Genomic DNA, 25,586 nt, shown 5'->3' on the forward strand with positions numbered 1-25,586 from the left:
CCGTACTGACAACAAGGAGCCTGCTTGGGATTCATTCATTCATTCACTCATTTATTCATTCTCTCTCTCTGCCTTTCCCCTGCTCTCTCTCTCAAAAATAAGCATTTAAAAATAAATAAAATAAGGGGCACCTGGGTGGCTCTATCAGTTAAGGGCCTGACTTTGGCTTAGTTCATGATCTGACTGCATAGAGGGACTGCCATAAATAAAATAAGATAGGGGTGTCTGGGTGGCTCAGTTGGCTAAGCACCTGACTCTTGATTTTGGCTCAGATCATGATCTCACGATTCTGGACATCTAGCCTTGTGTCAGGCTCTGCACTGAGTCCTCAGAAAGCAGGATGGCGGTGACATTCCTCACATCTGCTCTCGCATCCATGTGTAAAGAACTGGCCAACTCCAAGCCAGAAGGGGCCTGCATTGCAGTGTATGAAACAGATGTGTTTGTCATTGGAACAAGAGAGGACATGCTTTTGTCAACATCAGAATTTTCAGAAAGATTTTGTGGGGGTGCCTGGGTGGCTCAGTCAGTTAAGCATCTGACGTCGGCTCGGGTAATGATTTCGCAGCTCATGGGTATGAGCCCTGTGTCCCACTCTGTGCGGACAGCTCAGAGCCTGGAGCCTGCCTCTCTCTTAGATTCTGTGTCTCCCTCTCTCTCTGCCCTTCCCCCACTTGCACTCTGTCCCTCTCTCTCAAAAATAAAAACTTAAAAAAAAAAATTTGTAAAATATTGTGCTGAAAGAAAAGGCTGCAGAGATGCAGAAGATGAAATCTACAACCCCAGCAAATTGGATGAGTGCCGACACTGTAGAGATTGAGGCATTCAGAAAAAGTCGAGGACTATTTCTGTGTGGAGCCTACTTGGGATTCTCTCTCTCCCACTCTTTCTGGCCCTCCCTGCTCATGTTCTCTCTCTGAAAATAAACACTAAAAATAAATTACAGACATCATACCACTATGGCAGATCGCTATTGTGCCCAAAAACCTTCATTCCCCTACTCTCATGGCACATGACTGTCCAGCTAGAGATAAGATTTCTCAGACTAAGAGTCTCACATCAGTGAATAAAGTAAGTTTGAGTCACTGGGATCAGAATGTGAAACATACAACTTCCAAATTATCTACAACTTAAACACAATCTTATTTCTCTGAATTCTGGCCATGTTCTTTCCTTTATCCTGGAACACAGATGTTGTGGGAACCAAGTTCAACTATGCAAACTAAGGCAACTTCACAGGACAAGGGACAGCAAATTATAGTGGGGGCCAAAATCAGCCCAATGCTTGCTTTGGTAAAAGTGTTATAGGAGCACAGCTATACCTATTAAGGGCATCTTTTGTGCTAGAACTATAAATTTGAGTACTTGGGACAGAGACATGAAATATTTACTCTGAGTCTGTCCAGGCAAAGTTTACCCATTCCTTGCCCTCAGGGATAACAGAGCAAGAAGGCAGCCCCTTCTTGTACAAGGACCAGAGCCCCTGTACATCCACAGAAATACACTGACCTCCCTAACCTAAAATTGTTAGATGTGAGGGAATATTTGAATGTCATCCTAAACTACTGTATTCTGTAATATCAATATCTATTACTTGTAATAACATCTCAAGTATAATCACTGCCATAAGCACCAACTTAATCCTTTTTTTTTTCTTATATTTCTTTTTGAGAGAAAGAGACAGAGGGGCGGGGGGCAGACAGAGACAGAGAGACACAGACTCAGAAGCAGGCTCTAGGCTCTGAACTGTCAGCACAGAGCCCAACATGAGGCTCAAACCCACAAACTATGAGATCATGACCTGAGCTGAAGTCAGACACTTAATCAACTGAGTCACCAATGGGTCCCCAACTTAATTCTTCTTAATGAGAAGAACCAGATTAGTGAGCTGGAAATAGTGATTTCATTAGAATATGGCCAGATCAGTCTCAGAGGTTCTCCAAGAGGAAAATAACTGGTGGTGATACACTTCTGGCACCCGGAGTTCACCATGGGTCTGAGCACCCCAAACATGTTTGCTCAGTATTCCAAATCGCTGGAAGTCTAAACCAGCTCTTCATCCTGAGCAGTTTCTGTAACCAGTCACATATGCCAGGCATCTAAGTCACTATGGGTGCGTGTTTTACTATCACACAACTACTTGCCTCCTGATGGAGGGACACTTGTTTGCTGCTTGCTACAAAAGCTAGCAATCCTTGACCCTCGTTGGCAAAATTTTCCATCAGTATTTTGTATTTCTGTGCATCACGTGAGTAAGGCACCAACTGCCTTTGTCTCAAACTATGTTTGCACAAGTGTTTGAATAGCCAACAGCCCTGGAAGAGAAGAACTGGGGAGCGATGGGCAGAGACGCTAATGGTCCATTAATGTGAGAAAAACTCTAGCTCAAACCATTCAGGTGCAGGTATCCTCCTCTTGATATCACCTTCTGTAAACTGGGACTTGGGGAATGAGAGCAAAAATGCTGATACTCCGACCACTGCCATGGTTGTGAGCAGTAAAGAGCCATTCATCTGTCACCCAGCAGCCTTTTATCTACTATCAGCACCATGAAACCATGAGAGCTAACTCGTTAGCTTGCAAGGAGAGTAAAATCTCACAGTGAAGACTAGAGTAAAACACAGTTCTTGACAGGCCCGTGTCCCTTAGCTGTGACACAACAGCACAGAAGGATCACACCCCGCCGTGGGGCTTGTGAGCTGACAACCAACACTACCACACTGACACTCCTACTATTTGCTGTGTTCACAGGAGTAAATTCTCTTGCTCTGATGGATTGTTGTGTACTTTTGGCACTGATGGCACTGTGGCAGATGTATCCTTACCATCTTCTAGGACATGGGTTACTTCCTTAACATTTAACTATTTTAGGGGTTTTTTTCTTTGGGTTGGTTTATGGGCAGGAGAGGGAGAATAAGAATAAATTTCATAACAAGGGATGTTAAAAACAAAAACAATTAATAGTGGTTAGTAACTTCCCATGCTGTAGGAAGACTCACCAAAATGACCATTCCAACATTCCTTTCTAAATTACTTTCCTCTACTATCAAGGACAAAAAGCAAAGAACACTTCCCAGACTCCCTTGTAATTAGCGTGCATATGTGTGATCTCAGTTCCACCAATCAGGCACATCCCAAGAAGTCAGAGTAATGTGAAGTGGTACTCCTGCAGGCAGATCTCATAGAACAGCTCTAGAAGAACTTTTGGGTCTATCCCAGAACATCACAATTGCCAAGAATGGTCAGGAGTGGAAGTGGGGACTGTTCTTGAACAGATTCATTTCACCTGACGGGGCTATCTATGACTTGTGGCCCTCCTGGAGATTCTGTGAGCTACCTTAAATACAACAGAGCTAGGGTCAGCAAACTTTTTCTGTAAAGGGCCATAAATATTTTAGGTTTTGCAGAGCACAGACTCCATCAAACCTCTCAACTCTGCCTTTGTAGCACAAAAACAGCCACACACAGTACAAAACCAAATGCTCATGGCTGTGTTTCAATAAAGCTTTATTTACAAAACCATGTGATGGGCCAGAATTAGCTCATAGGCCACTGTTTTCCACTCCCTCTGTCAGAAATGCTTTTCAGTCTACATTAGTTCAGTCAGGATTCTCTAGGAATAAAGTGACACCATCAAACATGTTTACCTGAAAATAACACAGATGTGTGAATAGGGTTAGAAAAACCACCCGAGGATGGTGAGGTGTCCAGGGACTAGCGAGAGTGGGAAACCATGATCACCCCAGTCATGAAGGGGCTCACAGCAGGAAGAACATAAGCAGAGCTGGGGAACACAGGGCTCAACAGTCACTACGACCCTAAAAGAATGCGAGTACTGTCCAAACACAGACAAGGCAAGGATGTGGAGGGGGATAAAGGGATCTGCTTGATATCTTAAATAGCTGAACAAAAACAAAGCACAAGGAAGCTCAAGTGATATGCTCCATAGATGTCAGTGTCCTGCAATTGATCCAAAAAAGAAGAAATTTGAGAAATTTGAGTTCATCAAAATTTAAAACTTTTGCTCTTCTCAAGACACCATTATTCACAATGCAATACCAATTCCCACTGACCAGAATGACTATAATAAAAAAGATAATATCAAGCTCTGGCAAGAAAGAGAAGTAATTTGAACCCTCATACGCTACTAGTGGGAATGTAAACTGGTGCAGCTGCTTTGGAAAACAGTCTGGCGATACCTAAAGTGTAAGTATAGTCACCAAATGGTCCAGCAATTCCAATCCTAAGTATATACACAAGAGAAATGATAATATATGTTCATACAGACATGTATACACATGTTCATAACAGCATTATTCATAGTAATTAAAAATTGGAAGCAATCCAAATGCACAGCAACTGGTAAATGAATAAAATGTGTTATATTCATACAATAGAACAGTACTCAGCCAAAGGCAGAGGGAGGAGGAACTGATCAATGCAACCACAAATGAATCTTAAAAGCATTATGCTAAGTGAAAAGCACACAGACACAAAAAAACCCCAACAATTATAAAATTCCATTTAGTTGAAGTTTCTAGAGAATGCAAAACTATATATAGACAGAAAGCAGACGAGTGGCTACCTCGATGGAAGTGGAACAAGGACTATAAATGGACATGAGGGATCCATTTGGGTGATGGCAACATGCTAAAAACTGGACAGTGGTGGGGCGCCCGGGTGGCTCAGTCAGTTAAGCATCAGACTTCAGCTCGGGTCATGATCTCACGGTCCATAAGTTCAAGACCTGCTTCAGGCTCCGTGTGACAGCTGAGAGCCTAGAGCCTGCTTTAAATTCTGTGTCTCCCTTTCTCTCTGTCCCTCCCCTACTCATGCGGTGTCTCTCTCAAAAATAAACATTAAAAAAATTTTGGGGGGGTGCCTGGGTGGCTCAGTCAGTTGAGCATCTGACTTTGGCTCAGGTCATGATCTCCTAGCTCATGGGTTCAAGCCCCACATCGGGCTCTGTGCTGACAGCTTGGAGCCTGGAGCCTGCTTCGGATTCTGTGTCTCCCTCTCTCTCTGCACCTCCCCCACTCACACTGTGTCTGTCTCTCTCTCTCAAAAATAAACATTAAAAAAATTTTTAATTTACTGTAACTCTTTAAACTGTACACTTAAAAATGGTAAATTTTATGATATGCAAATTGTACCTCAATAATGCTGTTACATAAAAATTGGGAAGTTTCATGTTCACTTCTTTAATCCACTATGCTGTGAGCTCTGCTATGCGAGAAACTTCTGGCCCATAGCGCAGTGACCTAGACTATATATGTTTGATTAATAACTGCAGCCAATGAAGAGAAAGTTAGAATTAACCTGACAAAGACGACTCTGGAGACAGAAGGCACTCGAGGAGGCACTCCAGCAGTGGGTGGAGGGCATCAGATGCACAGAGCCCTGAGAGACCAGAGGATATAAAGGGAGAAGAAAGCCATGGAAACACAGGGACAGTCATCAGGGCTGCATGCCACAGACACAGTGACTAAGATGGGGATTCAGAGTAGTAGCTACTGGATCTAACAAATTACATGTCTGGCAATTGTGGGGACCAACTTACTAGAATAGCAAGTAGAAGCCAGCCTTCTCTGGGTTGAACAACAAATGCAAAACAAGAAAGAAAAACAGGTGAGGCACCTGGGTTGCTCAGTTGGTTAAAGCAACCAAGTCTTGGTTTTGGCTCAAGTCATGATCTCCCAGTTTCTTGAGTTCGAGCCCCGCATTGGGCTGTGCACTGAGAGCATGGACCTTGCTTGGGATTATCTCTCTCCCTCTCTCACTCTGCCCCTCTCCCACTGTCTGTCTCTCTCAAAATAAATAAATAAACTTAAATATGTTTTTTAAAAAAAGAAATAAAACATAAGAGACTCTTAAAAACTGAGAACAAACTGAGGGTTGATGGGGGGTGGGAGGGAAGGAGGGTGGGTGATGGGTATTGAGGAGGGCACCTGTGGGGATGAGCACTGGGTGTTGTAGGGAAACCGATGTGACAATAAATTTCATATTTAAAAAAAAAAGAAAGAAAGAAAAACAGGAGACTAGTCTTTCATGTCAGTTTAAATGTAATGGTTGGGCACACAAGGATATTTTACTTTATTCTCCCTGTAACTATTTGGGAAAGCTCGGTGCACACACAATGTACAACAACTCTCTGACTGCAGACTAATACTACTTTTCAAAGAGATCCCACCACAGAGAAACAGCTAACAGATATGTGCATGTGTACCTCACAAACCTAACTAGAAGTCCCCAAGATGGGAACAAAACCACTATCAGTAGCCAAACATATGGCCATAAAGACAAAAGACAACCCAGAAAGAGATCTTACAAAATCTACAGATTCAATCACAAAGTTCTGGAAACAGATGGTTGTGATGGTGGCACAACACTGTGAATGTACTGAATTATACAATTAAAAGTTAATAAAGTGTTAAATTGTACATTCTATATATATTACAATTAAAAAAACAAAAACAAAAACAAAACTACACAGACCCACCTGGCTGGCTAAGTCAGTGGAGCATGTGGCTCTTGATCTCAGGGTTGTGGGTTTAAGCCCCATACTGGGTGTAGAGATTACCTGAATATAAAACACACACACACACACACACACACACACACACACACACACACACACGTATATACATATATGTATATACACACACACACACACACACACACACACAATAAAGATTCAATCACAATTTGCAGCCTGTCACTGACCAGCAATGATGAAAGAATACATTTGTAGAGCTTAGCTATATAGAAAATGTAAATATTATCACCTAAGAAAAACTGCACCAAGGGAGGAAAACAAAGGAAGAGTTAAGAAAAATATTAATAAGAGTATGGGCTCAGCTCCAGACTGTAATCATTTTCTACTTGCTAAACAAAAGCTATCCCACATGCATTCAGGACTCTAATGATGAAGACAAACCTACATATATCATAGTTCTGAATACAAATTTCTGAAACAATGGCAGAGCGAAATTTGAGAGATACGATTAAGAAGTTACTTCCAATTGTAATTAGGGTGTTTTTAAAAAGTATTTCCAAAGCATATGAATAGCTACATGTCAATTCTAATAATTTAAAATACAGATAGCCAACAAAGTCATGAGATCTCAAAAAACTACTGGAGCCATCACTTACCATTGCTCAATATGTGCCACAAATTGATGACACTATGCATAAAAAATGAACCATCTAGAGGTTCCTAAATTTGGGGGTTTTATTTTTTTAATGTTTACTTTTGAGAGAGACAGAGAGAGAGGAAGGGGCCAAGAGAGAGGGAGCCAAAAATCTGAAGCAGGCTCCAGGCTCTGAACTGTCAGCACAGGACTCAACGCAGGGCCTGAACCCACAAACCATGAGATCGTGACCTGAGCTAAAGTCAAACACTCAACTGACTGAGCCACCCAGGCATCCCAAATGTTTGTTTTCTTTTAATCACCCAAGGAATGTATGAATATACACTATTTTGATTTTTTTTTTTAATATTTATTTATTTTGAGAGAGACAGAGCACAAGCAGGAGAGGGGCGAGAGGGAGGGAGAGAATCCCAAGTAGGTTCAACACTGTCAGTGCACAGTCTAACACGGGGCTTGATATCATGCACACAGAGAACATGATCTGAGCTGAAATCAAGAATTGGAGGCTTAAATGACTGAGCCACCCAGGCCCTCTAACTACTATGATTTTGAAAACAAGAGTTCAAGCAATAAAGATAACCACTGCTCCCCACCACCTTAAAGGACTGCCACTTCCTACCTTAAAAGCAATTACCAACAGTTTTACATGTGTCCTTCTAGTCTTACCTAAACATGTTCACATGCACATATAGGCATGAAAATGCATGGTTTTATCGTGTGCTTAAGATTTGCCTCCCATAAATTGTATCACACTATAGGTTATTCTTGCAACTAGCTTAACTGTTGTACAATGTCCTAGGAACCTGGGTAAACCACAATTTATCTAACCATTCTTCCAATAATGGATACTGTTACCAATTTGCAGGGATTATAAACTGCAATAGGCTTTCCCTTACCAATCTGTATCCATGTATGTATTTCTGTAAGCAAAATATTTGAAAGTTTAAATGCTACAAACTACACACTTAAAAGCTTACATCAATTAACATGTCTACTGGAGATGAATTTCCCTGTACCACCACTAAATAACTGATCTTTCTGATTTTAATTAACTAATGGAGAAAAATAATGATTCTTCAATTTTTTAAGTCTGCATTCCCTAATTATCAATGACTTTTGGTATACTTTCCACACTCATGAGCTATCTGTATTTCTCCTTTTGACCATTAACCATTTTTAAATTTAATAGGAGAGATCTCCTATAAAGAAGAAAAAGTATATTTTGGTTTCTTTTTAAACATTTTTAAGTTCATTTATTTTGAGAGGGGGAGAGGGGGAGAGGGAGAGAAGGGGAGAAAGAGAATCCCAAGCAGACTCCACTGTCAGCACAGACCTGAAGTGGGGCTCGATCTCACCAACTGTGAGATCATGACCTGAGCCAAAATTGAGAGAACACTTAGCCACCCAGGCGTCCCATTATTTCTTTTTTTTAATTACACATAATGCTTAAATGTTATTCTTTTTCAAAATAAAGCTAACCACTCCACTAACCATACCTCTGTCCCCATTATAATGTTTTCTCTCCCAAAGTCACTTCTCAGGTGAGTATGTATTCCTAGACCTTTGTCTCTGCCAGGGGAAATAAAACAATTTTGTCTTGCAGGACACAGTCGGCAATGTCTAGAGGCAGTCTTGTCAAAACTGTGGGTTGGAGGAGGGCGCCTAGGTGGCTCAGTTGGTTGAGTGTCCGACTCTCGGTTTTGGCTCAGGTCATGATCTCACAGTTCGTGGGTTCAAGCCCTGCAACAGGCTCTGCACTGACAGATTGGGATTCTCTCCCTCTCTGTCTCTCTCTCTCTGCCCCTCCCCTGCTCTCTCAAAATAAATCAACTAAAAAAAAAAATGAAAACAAACAAACAACACAACAACAAAAAACCATGGGTTGGAAGGATGCTACTGGTGTCTAGGGGGTAAAGGCCAAGGATTCAAAATACCCTACAACACATGACAGCCAAAATGTCGAAAGTGACACTGCTGAGCACCCCTGGTCTATGCTTTTTATGTAATGTATCTAACTATAAAACTATAAAATGTTTTATCATCAACAGTATTATTCCAGTGCCATTTTCTAAGTTCTTTTTCAATCTCTAATGTGTCTTAGAGATGTTCTGTCCATAGGCAGACATCTACTTTATTCTTTAACTCCTAAAGAATTCCAAGATATGGTGCTACCAGTTTACCAACCACTCCCCGGATAGAAACTGAGCATGGAGGAATCACCCAGCTGGATGACCACAAGATTTCCAAGCCAGACCTCCTGTCAATTATCCCAGGTCCTCCTTCCTGCTCTGGACCTTTCTCCTCTGAAGCTGGTCCACCTTTTGGAGCCATTTTCTCCCGTGTTAGACCAGGGTGTCCTATCAAATGAACACATCCACCATCTACCTTCCAGAAATTCCTCATCATTTCAGGACCATACTTCCCACCATTTTGCGCCAAAATTCTGGTTATTTTTCTTTTAGTTTTTTTTTAAGTGTTTCTCTTTCCTGGGAATTTGGGACAGGAAGATGAAGTCTGATTTATCCCACCAGCCTAAATTAGAGGTCAGGACTCTTTAAAATTTTGTATTTCTTACCACAGGAAATAGAGCATGTGTATTTTTATTTTAAGCTAAAAAGCAAAAATTGTGAATATTATTCTCTAAATGAAACAGCTAAAACTTTTTAAGATGGCCATGAAAAATATCAACAAACCCTTACTGCCAATCTAATCTGGCATTAAAATAGGTATATGAAAATCATCATGTAGTTCCTAAATTACAACAGCCACAAATGCAACCTAGCTTTAGGTAACACATGTTACCGTTTCTCCCTTGGTGCAGCTCGATGGTAGGTGTCTTTTCCAGAGCAGCCCCTCTACCAGATAAAAAGGCATTCCTAGGAGCTCCAAAAGCTGGCTTTCCAACCTCAGATTCCATTCCCTAAATCGTCCAAAACTGCTGCTGGGTTCACAAAGGATATGAAAGCCCTTGACTTCTATATAGCCTGTGACTGCTTGTTTTCTCACCAAGAGCTTTAGATGATTATTAACAACAAAAAATCAACCACGTAAATGGTCCTCTCCATAAAATTCTTGGCATTCTACAGTTAGCTCCCTTACTTGAAGCAGCAATCATCAAAAGCAGTTAAGCAGCTCAAAAAGTTTTTGTCAACACACTCATTCTCAGTGAGCAGGGAGAGGATACGTGAAACCATCAAAAACATCTGGGAAATGTTTTTATTCTCTCTCTAAAAATAAATAATCTTTTTTTATCTCCATCTCCCAAACAAGAAAATTCTTCTCCATAGGATAGGATGGGTACTCTGAATGAGCTCTAAGCCTAATAATTAACCTCAATAATTTGTTAGAACTAAAGCAATTTTTGTTATTCATGGAATCTACCTGTGGCTCTGTGACTGGGCCTCGCTACCAGGAATGGAATAAAAGCTGAGAAGTCCCTCTTTGGGGATTTAGTCTGGAGACCACAAGAAACACAATCAGATAAAGAGCCCAGGAATCAGGACTGAGGCAAATCTGGGGCTCCCATATTCCACCTTCCTTGGAATTGAAGCACCAGAGAAGATAGAGACTACAAGTCAAAAAGGAGGAAGAACACATAAGTGTATCAGAAGAGATCAAGCTACCTGCTAGGCTGAAGCATGACCCACCTCCCACGGTACTGCCTCTCACAGGTTGCACAGTCCACTCTGCGAGGTCACAGCTGAATGTCACCACATAAAAGCCCAAGTGTGCTTAATAACTTCAGTAAGCTTCCCAAATGCAACCAAAGTCCCAGGGTATAGACTCTAGTCCATAGAAAGGCGTACTGCATCTCAGATTTCAGGATGAATTAGTTCTTTAATTATGGAAACAGATTTGTGACAGGATCCATTAGAGAGATGGAAGTAAAGTGGTACCCGACCTGGCAGCAGCAATGGGCAAGGGAAAGATCAATGGTTTAACAGGCACAAGCTACTGGTCTTTCATTTCAAAATCCTACTTTTTTCCAATCCAAATGTCTGGCTGGTTTAGGAAAGAATACCTTGTGCAGCTGTCCACATGCCTCTTTTGTATGAAAGAATAAGCATATTCAAATTAAGGTGAACATCTGGACAACACAAGGTAGAAAAATCTGTGGCAGCTGGCTCTATGGACAGAAAGAACAAGAGAAAGGGCCACCCCTCCCAAAGAAAAACCATATGTAATAAAAAGACAAGGAAAAGGACTATTGTTTCCAAAACTCAAAGTAACAAAATATTTTCCCCCAAAACATAAGCTCATAATTCCACTTATACAGTACTGGTCTCTGCTTTTCAGTCTCTTGTAATTCAACTACTTTATGCTCCACTCACCATATCTTTTTACCATTAAATAGACCCTGAACGCATCCCCTCTCCCTTCCCTGACTCACTCAACATTTCTCATCGGTACTCTGCTACGACAGGGTATAAGGAGATGAGACATCAGTCCCCTTCCTTCCAGGAGTTCTGTCTAGTACAAAAGAGACTTCTACACAATCAGAAGTAATTAATCAGGGGAGCCTGGGTGGCTCAGTCGGGTAAGCATCCAACTTCAGCTCAGGTCATGATCTCGAGGTCTCTGAGTTCTAGCCTGGACTCCGGCTCTTTGCTGATGGCTCATAGCCTGGAGCCTGCTTTACTTCTGTGTCTCCCTCTCTCCCTGCCCCTCCTCCACTCGCACTCTGTCCCTCTCTCCCTCTCTCTCTCAAAAATAAACATTAAAAAAAATAATAATTAACCAGAGCACGTACATGTTGCTAATACAGAAAATGATTTCATGAAGAATCCTTTCTTTAAGTAAAACAGTGAACTTCTAATAAATGGAAAAAAAGTGAAGAGAACGACTAATGGGCAAGTTCTGCGCTCCAAGTCATGGAAATGTGAAAGGCCCCAGCCTATGCAGACATCCCCAAAATGGCTTGAAAGCAAGGTGTATAAGGAGGTACTTATGGGAGAGGAGGGGGGAAGAGAAAGACTAGAAGGAAACCTCCTTGAAAGCAATCTTTAATGTCATAGTCAAGGGTTCAGGCTTTAAGGAGGAAGTTGCTGGCTCTCACTGTTGATCTCCTACAAAAAGGAAATGTTCTACTCCATCACAAACAGCAGCCTACTATAAGTTGCTGCAGCTGGAACGTTCCCAGCAGTTAGCAATAGACGTACTCCTTTCTCTCCCACAAACCTCAGACAAAGCTTAACAGGCAGTGCTGTTAACAACGAAAACCTCTTCCCTTTTCCTCTAAGGTTATCTGACCATACTTTTCCCATAATCTGGGATACACAGCATAATAATATTGGACACAAACACCTATTCAGCTACACTGAATTCCTTCCCACACTTGTTTTTAGGAGACTTCTAAGAAATGCCACTGGCCATTCTAATTACCGATTAAATGGAGTAAACGTAGTCCATTCTGTCTCTCCCACTGAATGCAGCTCAAAAGTCTGCATATATGAATCAACTATATGTGAACCCTGAAAAGTAAATAGTAGCAGACAGATTGAGGAAGAACAAAATTCAAACTACTATAAATCAGTGCTGGGTTTTCCCATTTTCTTTTCCTCCAAGATCCCCCTGCCTGATCAACAAAATGTGATGCCTGAAGTAGGCACTGGGGTGCTAACAGAGAGCTCCAGAAGAAGCCCTGTACTTCTGACTCAAAAAAACAGAAAAAGGAGCTCCTAAGATTAGAACGCTACAGAAATGCCCCAAGGTTTTTTGTTTAAAACTTGATTTGTGTGTGTGTGTGTGTGTGTGTGTGTGTGTGTGTGTGTGTGTCCCAGCCACCAAGAAATGTTATGGCTTCAACAGGAGTGGCAAAATGGGAGCCTGCAGGAGCCAAAACAGAGAAGGAACATTCTTCTCCCATCAATGAAACTGCAGTCCCATGAGGATGGGTAAATCCCCACTGCTTTTTTTCTTTTGACATAAGAAATAGATATTTGGTCTCTGCCCCCAGTTCCTGACACAGAACTTCTAAAACTCTTGTTATTTCCTGATAAATAGGGGTGCTAAGAGCATCTTTTGTTCTAATATTTGGTCTTTGACCCCAGTTCCTGACACAAGAGCTTCTAAGATCCTTGGAATCTCCGGAGTGATAAGAGTGTCTTTTTGTATGCTAATAAGATGACTGGGGGGGGGGGGGGTGAGATAGCTCCAGGATGGGGGCTGGTCACCAGATTAACAATCAGAGGGATGGAATTTTCAACCCCATCCCCCAACCCCAGGGGAGGAGAGAGAGGGACTAGGGATCGAGTTAATCAGAAATAGCCAACAATTTGATCAAACATGCCTACATAATGGAACCTCCATAAAACCCTTAACCAATGGGATTCAGAGAGATTCTGAGTTTGTGAACCCACCCAAAGCTAGAAAAGGTGGCACAGCCTAATTCCATGAACAGAAGCTCCTGTGCTCAAGACCCTTCCAGACCTTGCACCATGTACCTCTTCACCTACATACCCATTTGTATCTTTCATGATATCATTTGTGATAAGCTAGTAAATGTTAAATAAAGTGTTTGCCTGAACTCTGAGTCATTATAGCAGATATTCAAACCTGAAGACAAGGTCGTGGAAATCCCTGATTTATAGCCACTTGGTAAAAAGGACAACTGATAACCCAGGACTTGAGACCAGCATCTGAAGTGGGGGCAAGTCCCACAGGACTTAACCATGGAATCTGAGCTAACTCCAGGTAGAACTGAATTAAATTGTAGGACATCCCTCTAGTCTCCAGACTTGAAGAACTGGGTTTTGGTAGGAAGGAAAAACTCCACACATATAGCGTCAGGAGTATTGTGAGTAAAGTAACAGTTTTCCTTAGTCTCCCCCTGCACTCTCAGTGGCTGGCCATACACATGGAAGTCTGCAGCAATGCAAGGTCACCAAAATCCCAGCTTTCTCAACAAGAGGAATGAAAAGGGAAGGCCTCAAGAACAAGAAAGCACAGATAACAAAGTTGAAAAGCTAGCATAGAGAAGCGACCCAATAAAATTGTTTATCAACTTCTAGGTCCATCCCTAGGCTGGGCATATGTAGATATGACCCTATTAAGCACACCAAAAAAATTTAAACACTGAACAGAGAGAAGACACTTCTCAGACTGACCAGATGGTAATACACCTGTGACACACACAAACAGCATTACAAAGGCCTACGGAGCACAGAAAAAAGATGAGAACATTCATTCTGAAGTCAACCATGTTGAGTGCCGCTAAAACAAAAATAAGATTCTCCAAAGATTTTAAGATTCAATTTCATAATACATAAAATATCCAAAATACAGTTGGATCCTTGAACAACCCAGGTTTGAACTGCACAGGTCCACTTATACATAGACTTTTTTACAGTACTGTAAATGTATTTTCTCTTCCTTGTCATTTTCTTTTCTCTAGCTCATTTTAAGAAAATAGCATATAACACTTATAAGATACAAAATATGTGTTAATCTGGGAGGTCATGACTGATCTCTACTTCTACAGAGATCCTCGGGAGGTTGAAAAGGAAGAGCAGGCCGCTGCTGGAAAAAGCTGTGACCACAGAGGAATTTCAGGGTGCATGGACTTCTCTAGCTCCTGGGTCACTGATAACTCAACCTGAAGTCACAGACTTCTGGTCTAAAGACCTACAGAGGCTCTATGTCTATTCAGCAGTTCCCTACAAAAGAAAGCTCAGCCTGTCACTGAAGACTGGTCTACAGCTCCCACTATTCAGGCCACTAAATGGATAGGAACAACCACTGAGCGGTCTTAAGATGCTCTTCCACAAAACCAAACAATATGGAAATAAGGTTGATAGAAAAGAAACAGTTTCTTAAAGTTGAAAAAGTGGTGCCCGGCTGGTTCAGTCGGTAAAGCATTCAACTCTTGATCTCAGGGTTGGGAGTTGGAGCCCCACACTGGGTATAGAAATTAATTAAAAATAAAAATCTTTTTTTTAATAAAAGTTTAAAAAATACATATATATATGTATTACATATATATAATAGATACATATAATACATATATATGTAATACACATATAAGTGTGTGTGTGTGTGTGTGTGACAGAGACAAAGAGAGAGAGAGAGAGAGAGAGAGAGAGAGAGAGAGAGAGAGTTAGTTAATCGACTGTTACTGGTAAAGCTTCCAGTCAAGAGTAGTCTATTGTATTTTGGGAAGTCAAAAGTTTTATGTGCATTTTTGAATGCACAGGTGTTTGGTACACCTAACCCCTATGTTGTTCAAGGGTCCACTGCACAATCCAAAATTGTTTAGCACACCAAGAACCAGGTAAATCTCAACCCTTATAGAGAAAGACAATCAATAGACACCAAAGCCAAGATGACAAAACTGGTGACAATTATCTGACAAAGACTGTAAGGGATTACAAAAATATTCCAACAAGGAAGAGTATACACGCATGAAACAAATGAAAAACTATAAAGTATAAGAAACAGAATTTATAAAAAAAGAACACATGGAAACTTTAATGAAATATATAACAACCAGAAGTTTTAAAAACTTAATGGTTGGGCTCAATAGCTAAGGAAAGAGTCGATAAACTTGAAGATAAATCAACAAAAATCTACTATACAATCTTATTCAGAAAGAAAAAAAAACAAAACAAAACCTCAGGTAACTGTGGAATAATAACAATAGGTACAATATACAGGTTATCAGAGAACAAGAAGGAAAACATTTGAAAATATTTGGAAAAAAATGCTGAAAACACCTCAGGTTTGTGAAAGACAAAACTACAGATTCAAGAATCTTAATAAATCCCAAAAAGGGTAACAAAAAGAAATCATGGATCAAACACATCTAATCAAACCTGTGAAAATTAAAGACAAAACAAATCCTGAAAGCAGAGTTTTCGAAAAACAACACATTAACTACAGGGGAACAATTATTCAAAAAACTACAGACATCATTTTTTAAAAATGATGGACACCTGGGTGGCTTTGTCCCAAGTCTACAAAATCTCTATTGGATAGACCACTCCTCATTCCCAGTATCTGGACAGACCTTTGTTGTAAACATATTGAATACGTAAGTGACTGGAGACAGCAACAGCAGCTTTACGTCTGATGTATTCACTGGAGTTAAAGCCTCTCCTAAGGAAGAGAGGTGCCAGTTCAGATAAACACATCAGGTACAAGTCCACTGGTGCCATATTCCTTAATCACACAATTTTGTGTATTCCTAAAGATACCTCCTGGTCTCATCCCTTTGCTACTCTCACTTGGCAGTTGCCATTGTAACCACAGAGAAGTAGCAGCAGCAATTAGCAAAAGCAGCTGTTCCAAGTAGTGTCAATGCATTGGCTATAGCTAGAGCTCAAGACCCAGTAAATGAGTGCCTAGAAAACCTGAGCTGATTCACAGACTTCGTTTCAATCTACTGGACGGGCGAAGGGACTTCGCACATGCTGTCCCATCTACCTAGCAGACTAGCTGACTGCCCAACTGAAAGCTGACTCTCACCCATCAGGTCTCACACTAGATCTTACCCCTTTAGAGAGAAATTCTATGACCATACTATTAATGAAGAGTTCCCCATTATTCTCTTTCAACAACTGGTTGGTTGGTTCATAACACCACAATTTTTAGATACTTATTTATATGTTTTCTTATTTTATATCTAGCTTTACCATTGGACTATAAGTGCCATGACAGCAGAAATCATGTTGCTCCTGGTCACCATTCTAATTCAAGCAACTAGTATAGCATCTGGCCTACAACAGGCCCTAATAAATACCCAGCCTTCAAATTAATAAACTAACTTCTCTGGGGGAGAAAGGGGAGTTTTCCACAAAGTTAGTGTGGGAAGCAATAGGGTACAATGGAAAAAGCACAACTGGGGAGTCACACAACTCCACGTTCAGCTCCACTGCCTAACTAGCAAAATGAACTTAGGCAAACTATATCTTTATATATACATATATACATATAAATATATATAAATATAAATAAATATAAATATATAAAAAACTATATATACGTGTGTGTATATATATATATATTGTGTGTGTGTATATATATATATATATATATATATAAATTTCTTTTTTCTTTTTTAAGTTTACTTATTTATTTTGAAAGAGAAGGAAAGAGAAAGCAGGGGAGGGGCAGAGAAAGACAGAATGAGACAATCCCAAGCAGGCTCTGCACTATAGTGCACTACAGATGCAGGGCTTGAACTCAGGAAACAATGAGATTGTGACCTGAGCCAAAATCAAAAGTCAGAGGCTTAACCGACTGAGCCACCTAGGCACTCCTGGGCAAACTATATCTTAAAGCCCTCATTTTCCCCAACTTAAAATAATGACAATAATTCTTCCCTTACATAGTTATTCTAATTCATTCGTATATTGTAGATATTTAATAAGTGATAGTTATTACCTGGAGTGATTGTATCTTTCCCTCCACTAAGAAGTCTTAAATGAGGGAGGCTGCAACAGATACAAGGTTAAGTCATGGTCTAATAAACACTACAATATCAAAAATAATGTATTTATTTCCAGTGAAGATGGTGGAGTAGGAGAATCCAAGGTTCACCTCATCCCATGTATACACACATATAGGTAACATCCACATCATTAGAAAGTAACCAGAAAACAACCAGAAGCCTTGCAAAACAGATTCTCCACAGCTAAATGTAGAGAACAGGCCACAACAAAGAAGGTAAGAAAGGCAGAGACATGGTCAGTGACCTGACCTGTGACCTGAGGGACTATCGGCAGGAGGCAAGGATGCTGCAGACACAGAGAGGGGAGAGGAACAGACCTCACACCAGGTACCCCCAGACACAGGTGACCCACACTGGTAAGACAAATCTTGTAACATTTGGCTTTGAGAGCCATAAGGACCTAACCTTCACTAATTCTTACAGTAAATGGGGCTTAACAACTGAAACTTTTTATTTTTAATTTAAATATTTTAATATTTTTTTAGAGCAAGAGAATACAAGTAGGCAAGAGGAGCAAAGGGAGAGAGAGAAAACTCAAGCAGACTCCATACTGCTTGAGTCTGCTCAAGCAGAGCAGACTCATCTCTGATTGGAGCCTGACATAAGGCTCAATAATCCCATGATCCTGGGATCATGACCTGAGCAGAAACCAAGAGTCAGACAGTAACCAACTGAGCCACCCAGAGATGAAACTTTAAACATCAGTGGGCCTGGCTCTGGGCAAGGTGGAAGGGCAGTAAGAAACTAAGTCCCTGCCCTTAAAGACACAGCACAATAAAGAGTCACAATGAGATACAACATAGAAGCAGCAGTTTGAAAAGCTGTTAGGGGATATGCAAGGGAGATTTGCTGACTAATCTCAGTGTGTGCGGGAGGGGCAGGGATCTTTGGAAGACTTCTCCAAGAACAAAAGAGGTGGCATGTGCCATTTCCCTCCCCTGCTCCCCAGCAACAATACACAGACATCTGCAGGAAGCACAGGGTAAACACTCTAAACCTAGTTTGCTAATGCCATGCCCGGACACACGAGCTTCTGCAGATCTACCCCCTCCAATGCAATCAGCCTGGGAAGGAGTTTCCCAGACAACTGAAGGGGCTCTCCTACAGCAGACCAGCACATACCTTGCTGGCACCCCACACCATGCCCCAAATTCTCTTAGGAACCAACCCATCTAACACACCCTTGGCAGGAGTCCATCCAAAGTGGTGCTACAAAGGTGGCAGTGTGCAAGCAGCCCCTAGTGTGCCAGCACCACTCCAAAGTAATTCCAGACCCAGAGAGAGGGGAAGAGAACGACACATGCTGTGGCCCCAGCAGTGGAACAGGGGCAGACATGTGGTCTGACTGCAGGCCGTTCCCACTAACAAAAGTACCTCAGGGGACAGCACAGAAAGCATCCTACACTTCAGTGTTACTGCAGCTCTGACAAATGCCTACTCTGCCTTAACTCAAACCCAAGTTGACCCCAGACTGTCCCGGTAACACAAGGACCAAATGCTAAGTACAACAGGCAAAGAGTCATTGAAGATGACTGGACTGAAGGCAAATGTGGTTCAGTCCTAATAGGCACACACAACACACACAGGAGACACTCCTGAAATGCCAGATTCTGGTGAACAGGGAACATTGCCCTGCAGGGTACTATAGGACCTCTTCTCCATAAGGCCACTACTTTCAAGAGCAGGAGACATAGCTCATTTTCCTAACACAAAGAAACAGACACAGAGAGTTAGACAAAATGAGGAAACAGAGAAATGTATGGCTAATGAAAAACAGGACACACACAAAAAAATCACAGCTAAAGAGCAAAATGGAACAGATAGAAATAATATGCTTGAAAGAGGACTTAAAGTAATGGTCATAAAGATACGCACTGGACTTGAGTAGAGGACTTCCGTCAGACCCTCAACAAACACAAAGAAAATCAACCAATCAGAGATGAAGAACTCAGTAAATGAAATTGAAACTATACTAGAAGGAATAAATACTAGACTAGAGGAAGCAGAAGAATCGATCAGCAACCTGGAGAAAGAGTAATGGAAATCAATCAGGCTTAACAGGAAAAACAAAAAAATAACTAAAAATGAAAATAGACTAAGAGAACTCAGCAACACCATTAAGCATAATAACATTTGCATAACAGGGATCCCAGAAGAAAGAGAGAAACAGGGGCAAAAAAATTATTTGAAGAAATAATAACTGAAAACTTCCTGAATCTGGAGAAGGAAAGAGACATCCAGATCTAGGAGGCATAAAAAGCCCCCAACAAAATCAACTCAAGGAAGTCCACATCAGGACATGTAGTAATTAATGTAACAAAAAGTAGTGATAAAGAATTTTAAAAGCAGCAAGAGAAAAGAAAACAGTTACATACAAAGAAAACCCCATAAGGCTATCAGCTGACTGACCAGCAGAAACTTTACAGGCCAGAAGGAAATGGCATGATATACACAAGCATTAACAAAAAACAAAACAAAACAATACACCCTACAATCAAGAACACTCTATCCGCAAGGCTGTCATTCAGAATAGAAGGAGAGACAAAGTTTCCCAAAAACAAAAGCTGAAGGAATTCATGAGCACTAAACCAGCCCTAGAAGAAATGTTACAGGGAACTTTTTGAGTAGAAAGGAAAAACCAAAGATAGGAGTAAGAAAAGGAAGTACAAAAGCAGGAAAATTAAGTAGACTTTTAAAAATCTGTCAAGGGATTCACAAAACAAAGGGATGTCAAGTATGACACCATATGCCTAAAATGTGGCTGAAAGGACTAAGTGATTTGGGAATGGATAAAAACTTAAGCCACCAATAACTTAATATATACTGCTATATGCATAAAATGTTATATATAAACTGAATGGTAACTACAAATCAAAAACTGGTAATAGACATGCAAAAAATAAGAAAGAAATCCTAGAGAAAGAAAACTAGCAAACTGTGAAAGAGAAGAGCAAAAGAAGGAAGGAACAGAGAAGAACTACAAAACCATAAAACAAGTAACAAAACAGCAGTAAGTACACACCTATCAATAATTACTCTGAATGTAAATGGACTAAATGCTCCAACCAAAAGACATAGGGTGGCAGAATGGATAAAAAATACTAAGACCCGTCCATATGCTTCTTACATTAGACTCATTTCAGGCCCAGAAGTACATGCAGATTAAAAGAGAAGGGATGGAAAAGCATTTATAATACAAATGGAAGTAAAAAGAAAGCTGGGGCAGTGATAATTACATTGGACAAAACAGATCTTAAAGACTGTAACAAGAGACAGGAAGGACACTATACAATCATAAAGGGAACAGTTCAACAAACGATACACAATTATAAATATTTATGCACCTGACATGGCAGCATTCAAATATATAAAGCAGGTAATAAACATAAAGGAAGTAATAGATAGTAATACAGTAATAGTGGGGGACTTCAACACCCCACTAACATCAATGGATAGATCATCCAAACAGAAAATCAAAAAGGAAACAGTGGCTTTGAATAATACACTGGACCAGATAGATCCAACCAATATACTCAGAACATTCCATCCTAAAACAACAGGAAACACATTCTTTTCAAGTGCACATGTAACATTCTCCAACAGATCACATATTAGGCTACAAAACAAGTCTCAAAAAATTCAAAAAGATCAAAGTCATTCCATGCATCTTTTCCAATTAAACTAGAAATCAACCACAAGAAAAACTCTGTTAAGAACACAAATACACGGAGGTTAAATAACATGCTACTAAACACTAACAGGTCAACCAAGAAATTAAAAAATACATGGAGACAAATGAAAATGAAAACCTAACAGTCCAAATTCATCAGGATGCAGCAAAAGCTGCTCTAAGACAGAAGTTTATAACAATACAGGCCTACTTCAAGAAGCTACAAAAATCTCATTTTTTAAAAAAATTTTTAAATGTTTATTTTGAGAGACAGAGAGAGCACACGAGCAAACAGGGAAGGGACAGAGAGAGAAAGAATCCCTCTGCCAGCACAGAGCCCTATGTGGGGCTCCATCCCACAAACCATGAGATCATGACCTGAGCTGAAATCAAAAATCAGATGCTTAATCGACTGAGCCACCCAGATGCCCCAAGAAAAATCTCATATAAACATCCTAAGCACCTAAAGGAGCTAGAAAAAGAACAAACAATACCCCAAAACAGAAGGAAGGAAATAATGAATATTAGACAGAAATAAACAAAATAGAAACTAAAAAAAAGAAAAAGAACAAAAATCAATACAACCAGGAGCTGGTTTCTTTGAAAGGACCAACAAAATTAATAAACCTTCAGCCAGAATCATTAAAAAAGAGAGAGAGCAATGACTCAAATAAGCAGTGCAAGAGGAGAAATAACAACCAACACCATAGAAATACAAAAGATTATGAAAGAATATTATGACAAATTATATGTCAGGGTGCCTGTGGCTGGCTCAGTTGGTAGAGCATGCAACTCTTGATCTCAGGGCTGTAAGTTCAAGCCCCACACTGGGTGCAGAGATTTCTCTTTCTCTCTCTCTGTCTATATATATATACGTATATATACATATATATGTGTGTGTGTGTATATATATATATATATATACACACACACATAAATTTTTTTAAAAACTGCCTGTTGACAAATTGGACAAATTAGAAGAAATGGATAAATTCCTAGAAACATACATCCTCCCAAAACTGAATCAGGAATAGAAAATTTGAACAGACCAATAGCCAGCAACTAAACTGAATGAGTAATCTAAAAACTCCCAAACAAAAGTTGACCAGGTGGCTTCACAGGTGAATTCTACCAAACATTTAATGAAAAGTTAATACCTACTCTTCTCAAACTATTCCAAAAAATAAAAGAGGAAGAAAAGCTTCCAAATTCTGTGAGGCCAGCTTACCCGGACACCAAAACCAGATAAAGACACTATGAAAAAAAGAACTACAGGCCAATATCTCTGATGAACATGGATAAAAACATCCTCAATAAAATATTAGCAAATCAGGGGTGCCTGAGTGGCTCAGTGGGTTAAGCGTCCAACTTCGGCTCAGGTCATGATCTCGCAGTTCGTGAATTAGAGCCCCATGTTGAACTCTGTGCTGACAGCTCAGAGCCTGGACCCTGCTTCACATTCTGTGTCTCCCTCTCTCTGTGCCCCTCCCTGCTCATTCTTCATCTCTGTCTCTCTCTTAAAAGTATTTAAAAAAATTAAAATATAATAATAAAACATTAGCAAATTGAATTGAACAATACATTTTTAAAAACTCATTCACCACGTCCAAATGGGACTTATTCCTGAGATGCAAGGGTGGTTCAATACTCACAAATCAACCAATGTGATACATCAACAAAAGATAAAAACTGGATGATCATTTCAATAAATACAGAAAAAGCATTTGACAAAATACAACATCCATTTAAAGTAGGTTTAGAGGGAACACAATGAAGGCCATATAGGAAAAGCTTACAGCTAAAATCATATTTAATGATGGAAAACTAAGAACTTTTCCCTTAAGATCAGGAACAATACAAAGATATCCTTTCTCACCACTTTTATTCAACATAGTACTGGAAGGCCTAGCCACCTCAATCAAATAAGGAAAAGAAACAAAAGGCATCCAATTTGATAAGGAAGAAGTAAAACTTTCATTATTTGCAGAAGATAGGAAACCCTAAAGACTCCACCAAAAAACTACTAAAACTGATAAATGAATTCAGTAAGGTCGCAGGACATAAAATCAATATACAGAAATCCGTTACATTTCTATACACTAATAATGAAGTAGCAGAAAGAGATAAATTAAGGAAATACTCTCATTTACAATTGCAGCAAAAATAATAAAACACCTAAGAATAAATTAAACCAAGGAGGTGAAAGACCTATACTCTGAAAACAATAAAACACTGATGAAAGAAACTGAAGAGGACACAGACAAATGGAAATACATGCCTGCCCAAGGATTAGAAGAACAAATACTAATGTCCATACAACTCAAAGCAATCTACAGATTTAAAGCAATCTCTATCAAAATACCAATAGCATCTTTCACAGAAACAGAACAAATAATCCTAAAATTTGTACAGAGCCACAAGAAATTCTGAATAGCCAAAGTAATGTTGAAAGAGAAGTACAAAACTGGAGGTATGACAATCCCAGATTTCAATATATACTACAAAGCTGTCGTAATCCAAACAGTATGGTACTGGCACAAAAACAGATACATAAATCAATGGAACAAACCATCCCAAAATACACCCATAATTATATGGCCAATTAATATTCAACAAAGGAGACAAGAATATGCCATGGGAAAAAGACAGTCTCTTCAATAAATTATGCTAGGAACACCTGAACAGCTACATGCAAAAGAATGAAACTAGACCACTTTCTTACACCATACACAAAAATTCTAGGAGATAGCACAGGGAGTAATTTTTCTAACATCAGCTGTAGCAACATTTTTCTAGATAGGTCCCTGAGGCAAGGGAAACAAATGCAAAAATAAACTGTCAAGAGTACATCAAAATAAAATGCTTTGCACAGCAGACGAAACAATTGACAACAACAACAAAAACCCTACTGAATGGGAGAAGATATTTGCAAATAACATATCCAATAAAGGGTTATTATCCAAAGATATATAAAGATCTTAAAATTGATCAAAAAAAAAACCCCACATAATCAATTAAAATGGGCTGAAGACATGAACAGACTTTCTCTAAAGACGACAAAGAGATGGCCAACAGACACATGAAAAGAAAGATGCTCAACATCACTCATCAGCAGGGATATGCAAATGAAAACCACAATGAGAATTACCTCCCTCCTGTCAGAATGGCTAGTATTAAGTTGTCACGGGGTCCATGGCTGGCTCAGCCAGTAGAGCACACTACTCTTGATCTCAGGGTTATATGTTTGAGCCCCACATTAGGTGTAGAAAATACTTACAAATAAGATCTCAAGAGGGGCACATGGGTGGTTCAGCCAGTTGATCATCCAGCTCTTGATTTCGGCTCAGGTCATGACCTCACGGTTCATGGGTTTGGGCTCCACATTGGGCTCTGTGCTGCCAGTGTGGAACCTGCTTGGGATTCTCTCTTCCTCCCCCCTCTCATTCTCTCATTCTCTCTCTCTCTCTCTCTAATAAATAAATCTTAAAATAAGATCTTAAGAAGAAAAAAGATAAGAAATAAGTTTTAGGGAGGATATAGAGAAAAAGGAACCCTCACCCACTGCTGACAGAAATGCAAACTGGTGCGGCCGCTGTGGAACATTATGGGGGTTCCTCAAAATATTAAAAATAGAATTACTATATGATACAGTAATTCCACTACTGGGTATTTACCCCCAAAATACAAAAAACATTAATTTGAAAGGATATATGTACAGCTATGTTTACTGCGGCATTATTTATGATAACCAAATCATGGAAGCAGCCAAAGTATCTATTGATAGATGCATGGGTAAAGATGATGTGGTTATGTGTACACACACACACAAACAGCCTTAATCTTAAATATAGAGAATGAACTGATGGCTATTAGAGGGGAGGTGGGTGAGACAATGGGTGAAACAGGTCAAGGGAATTAAGAGTACGCTTAACTTGGTGAGCACAGAGTAGTGTATATAATTGTTGAATCACTACATTATGCACCTGAAACATAAACTGTATGTTAATTATACTGGAATCTTTAAAAATAATAAATACTACAAATAAATAATAAATAAATACTAGGTAAGCTAGGTTTTCAAATATTTTTATGTTTTTCAGTAAGACTACAGAACTTCTAAGCCTATTTAAATAGATGCTTGAAGAAAAATCCACAATTAAGTACTTTTTCCCACCATCAGGCATTAACTATACTGAAACAATGTTCTTTTTCAAATTATGCTGTTTAAATTTGTCAGAATTATTAAAATATACAAATATATATATATACTCAATATTTCAGTGTGTTTTGGTCTTAAATTAAAATTTTTAATGTCATT

At 39.8% G+C, this 25,586-nt stretch overlaps 1 protein-coding gene across 7 annotated transcripts in view; it reads right to left on the bottom strand.

Annotated features, from left to right (window-relative positions):
• The window catches only part of PCCA (propionyl-CoA carboxylase subunit alpha), a 413,047-nt gene that overhangs the window by 350,392 nt on the left and 37,069 nt on the right, over positions 1 to 25,586 (bottom strand). The window contains exon 1 of one of the 7 annotated variants that reach the window (XM_078432178.1): positions 19,474 to 19,491. The exons of the other annotated variants lie outside the window; for them this stretch is intronic. The gene's annotated coding sequence lies outside the window, so the exon portion shown is untranslated. Of the gene's footprint in view, positions 1 to 19,473; positions 19,492 to 25,586 lie in introns of those variants that run through there. 7 annotated transcript variants of the gene reach the window in all.

This window comes from Panthera onca, chromosome A1, assembly GCF_046562875.1.
Source record: "Panthera onca isolate mPanOnc1 chromosome A1, mPanOnc1 haplotype 2, whole genome shotgun sequence".
Classification (NCBI taxonomy): Eukaryota; Metazoa; Chordata; class Mammalia; order Carnivora; family Felidae; genus Panthera; species Panthera onca.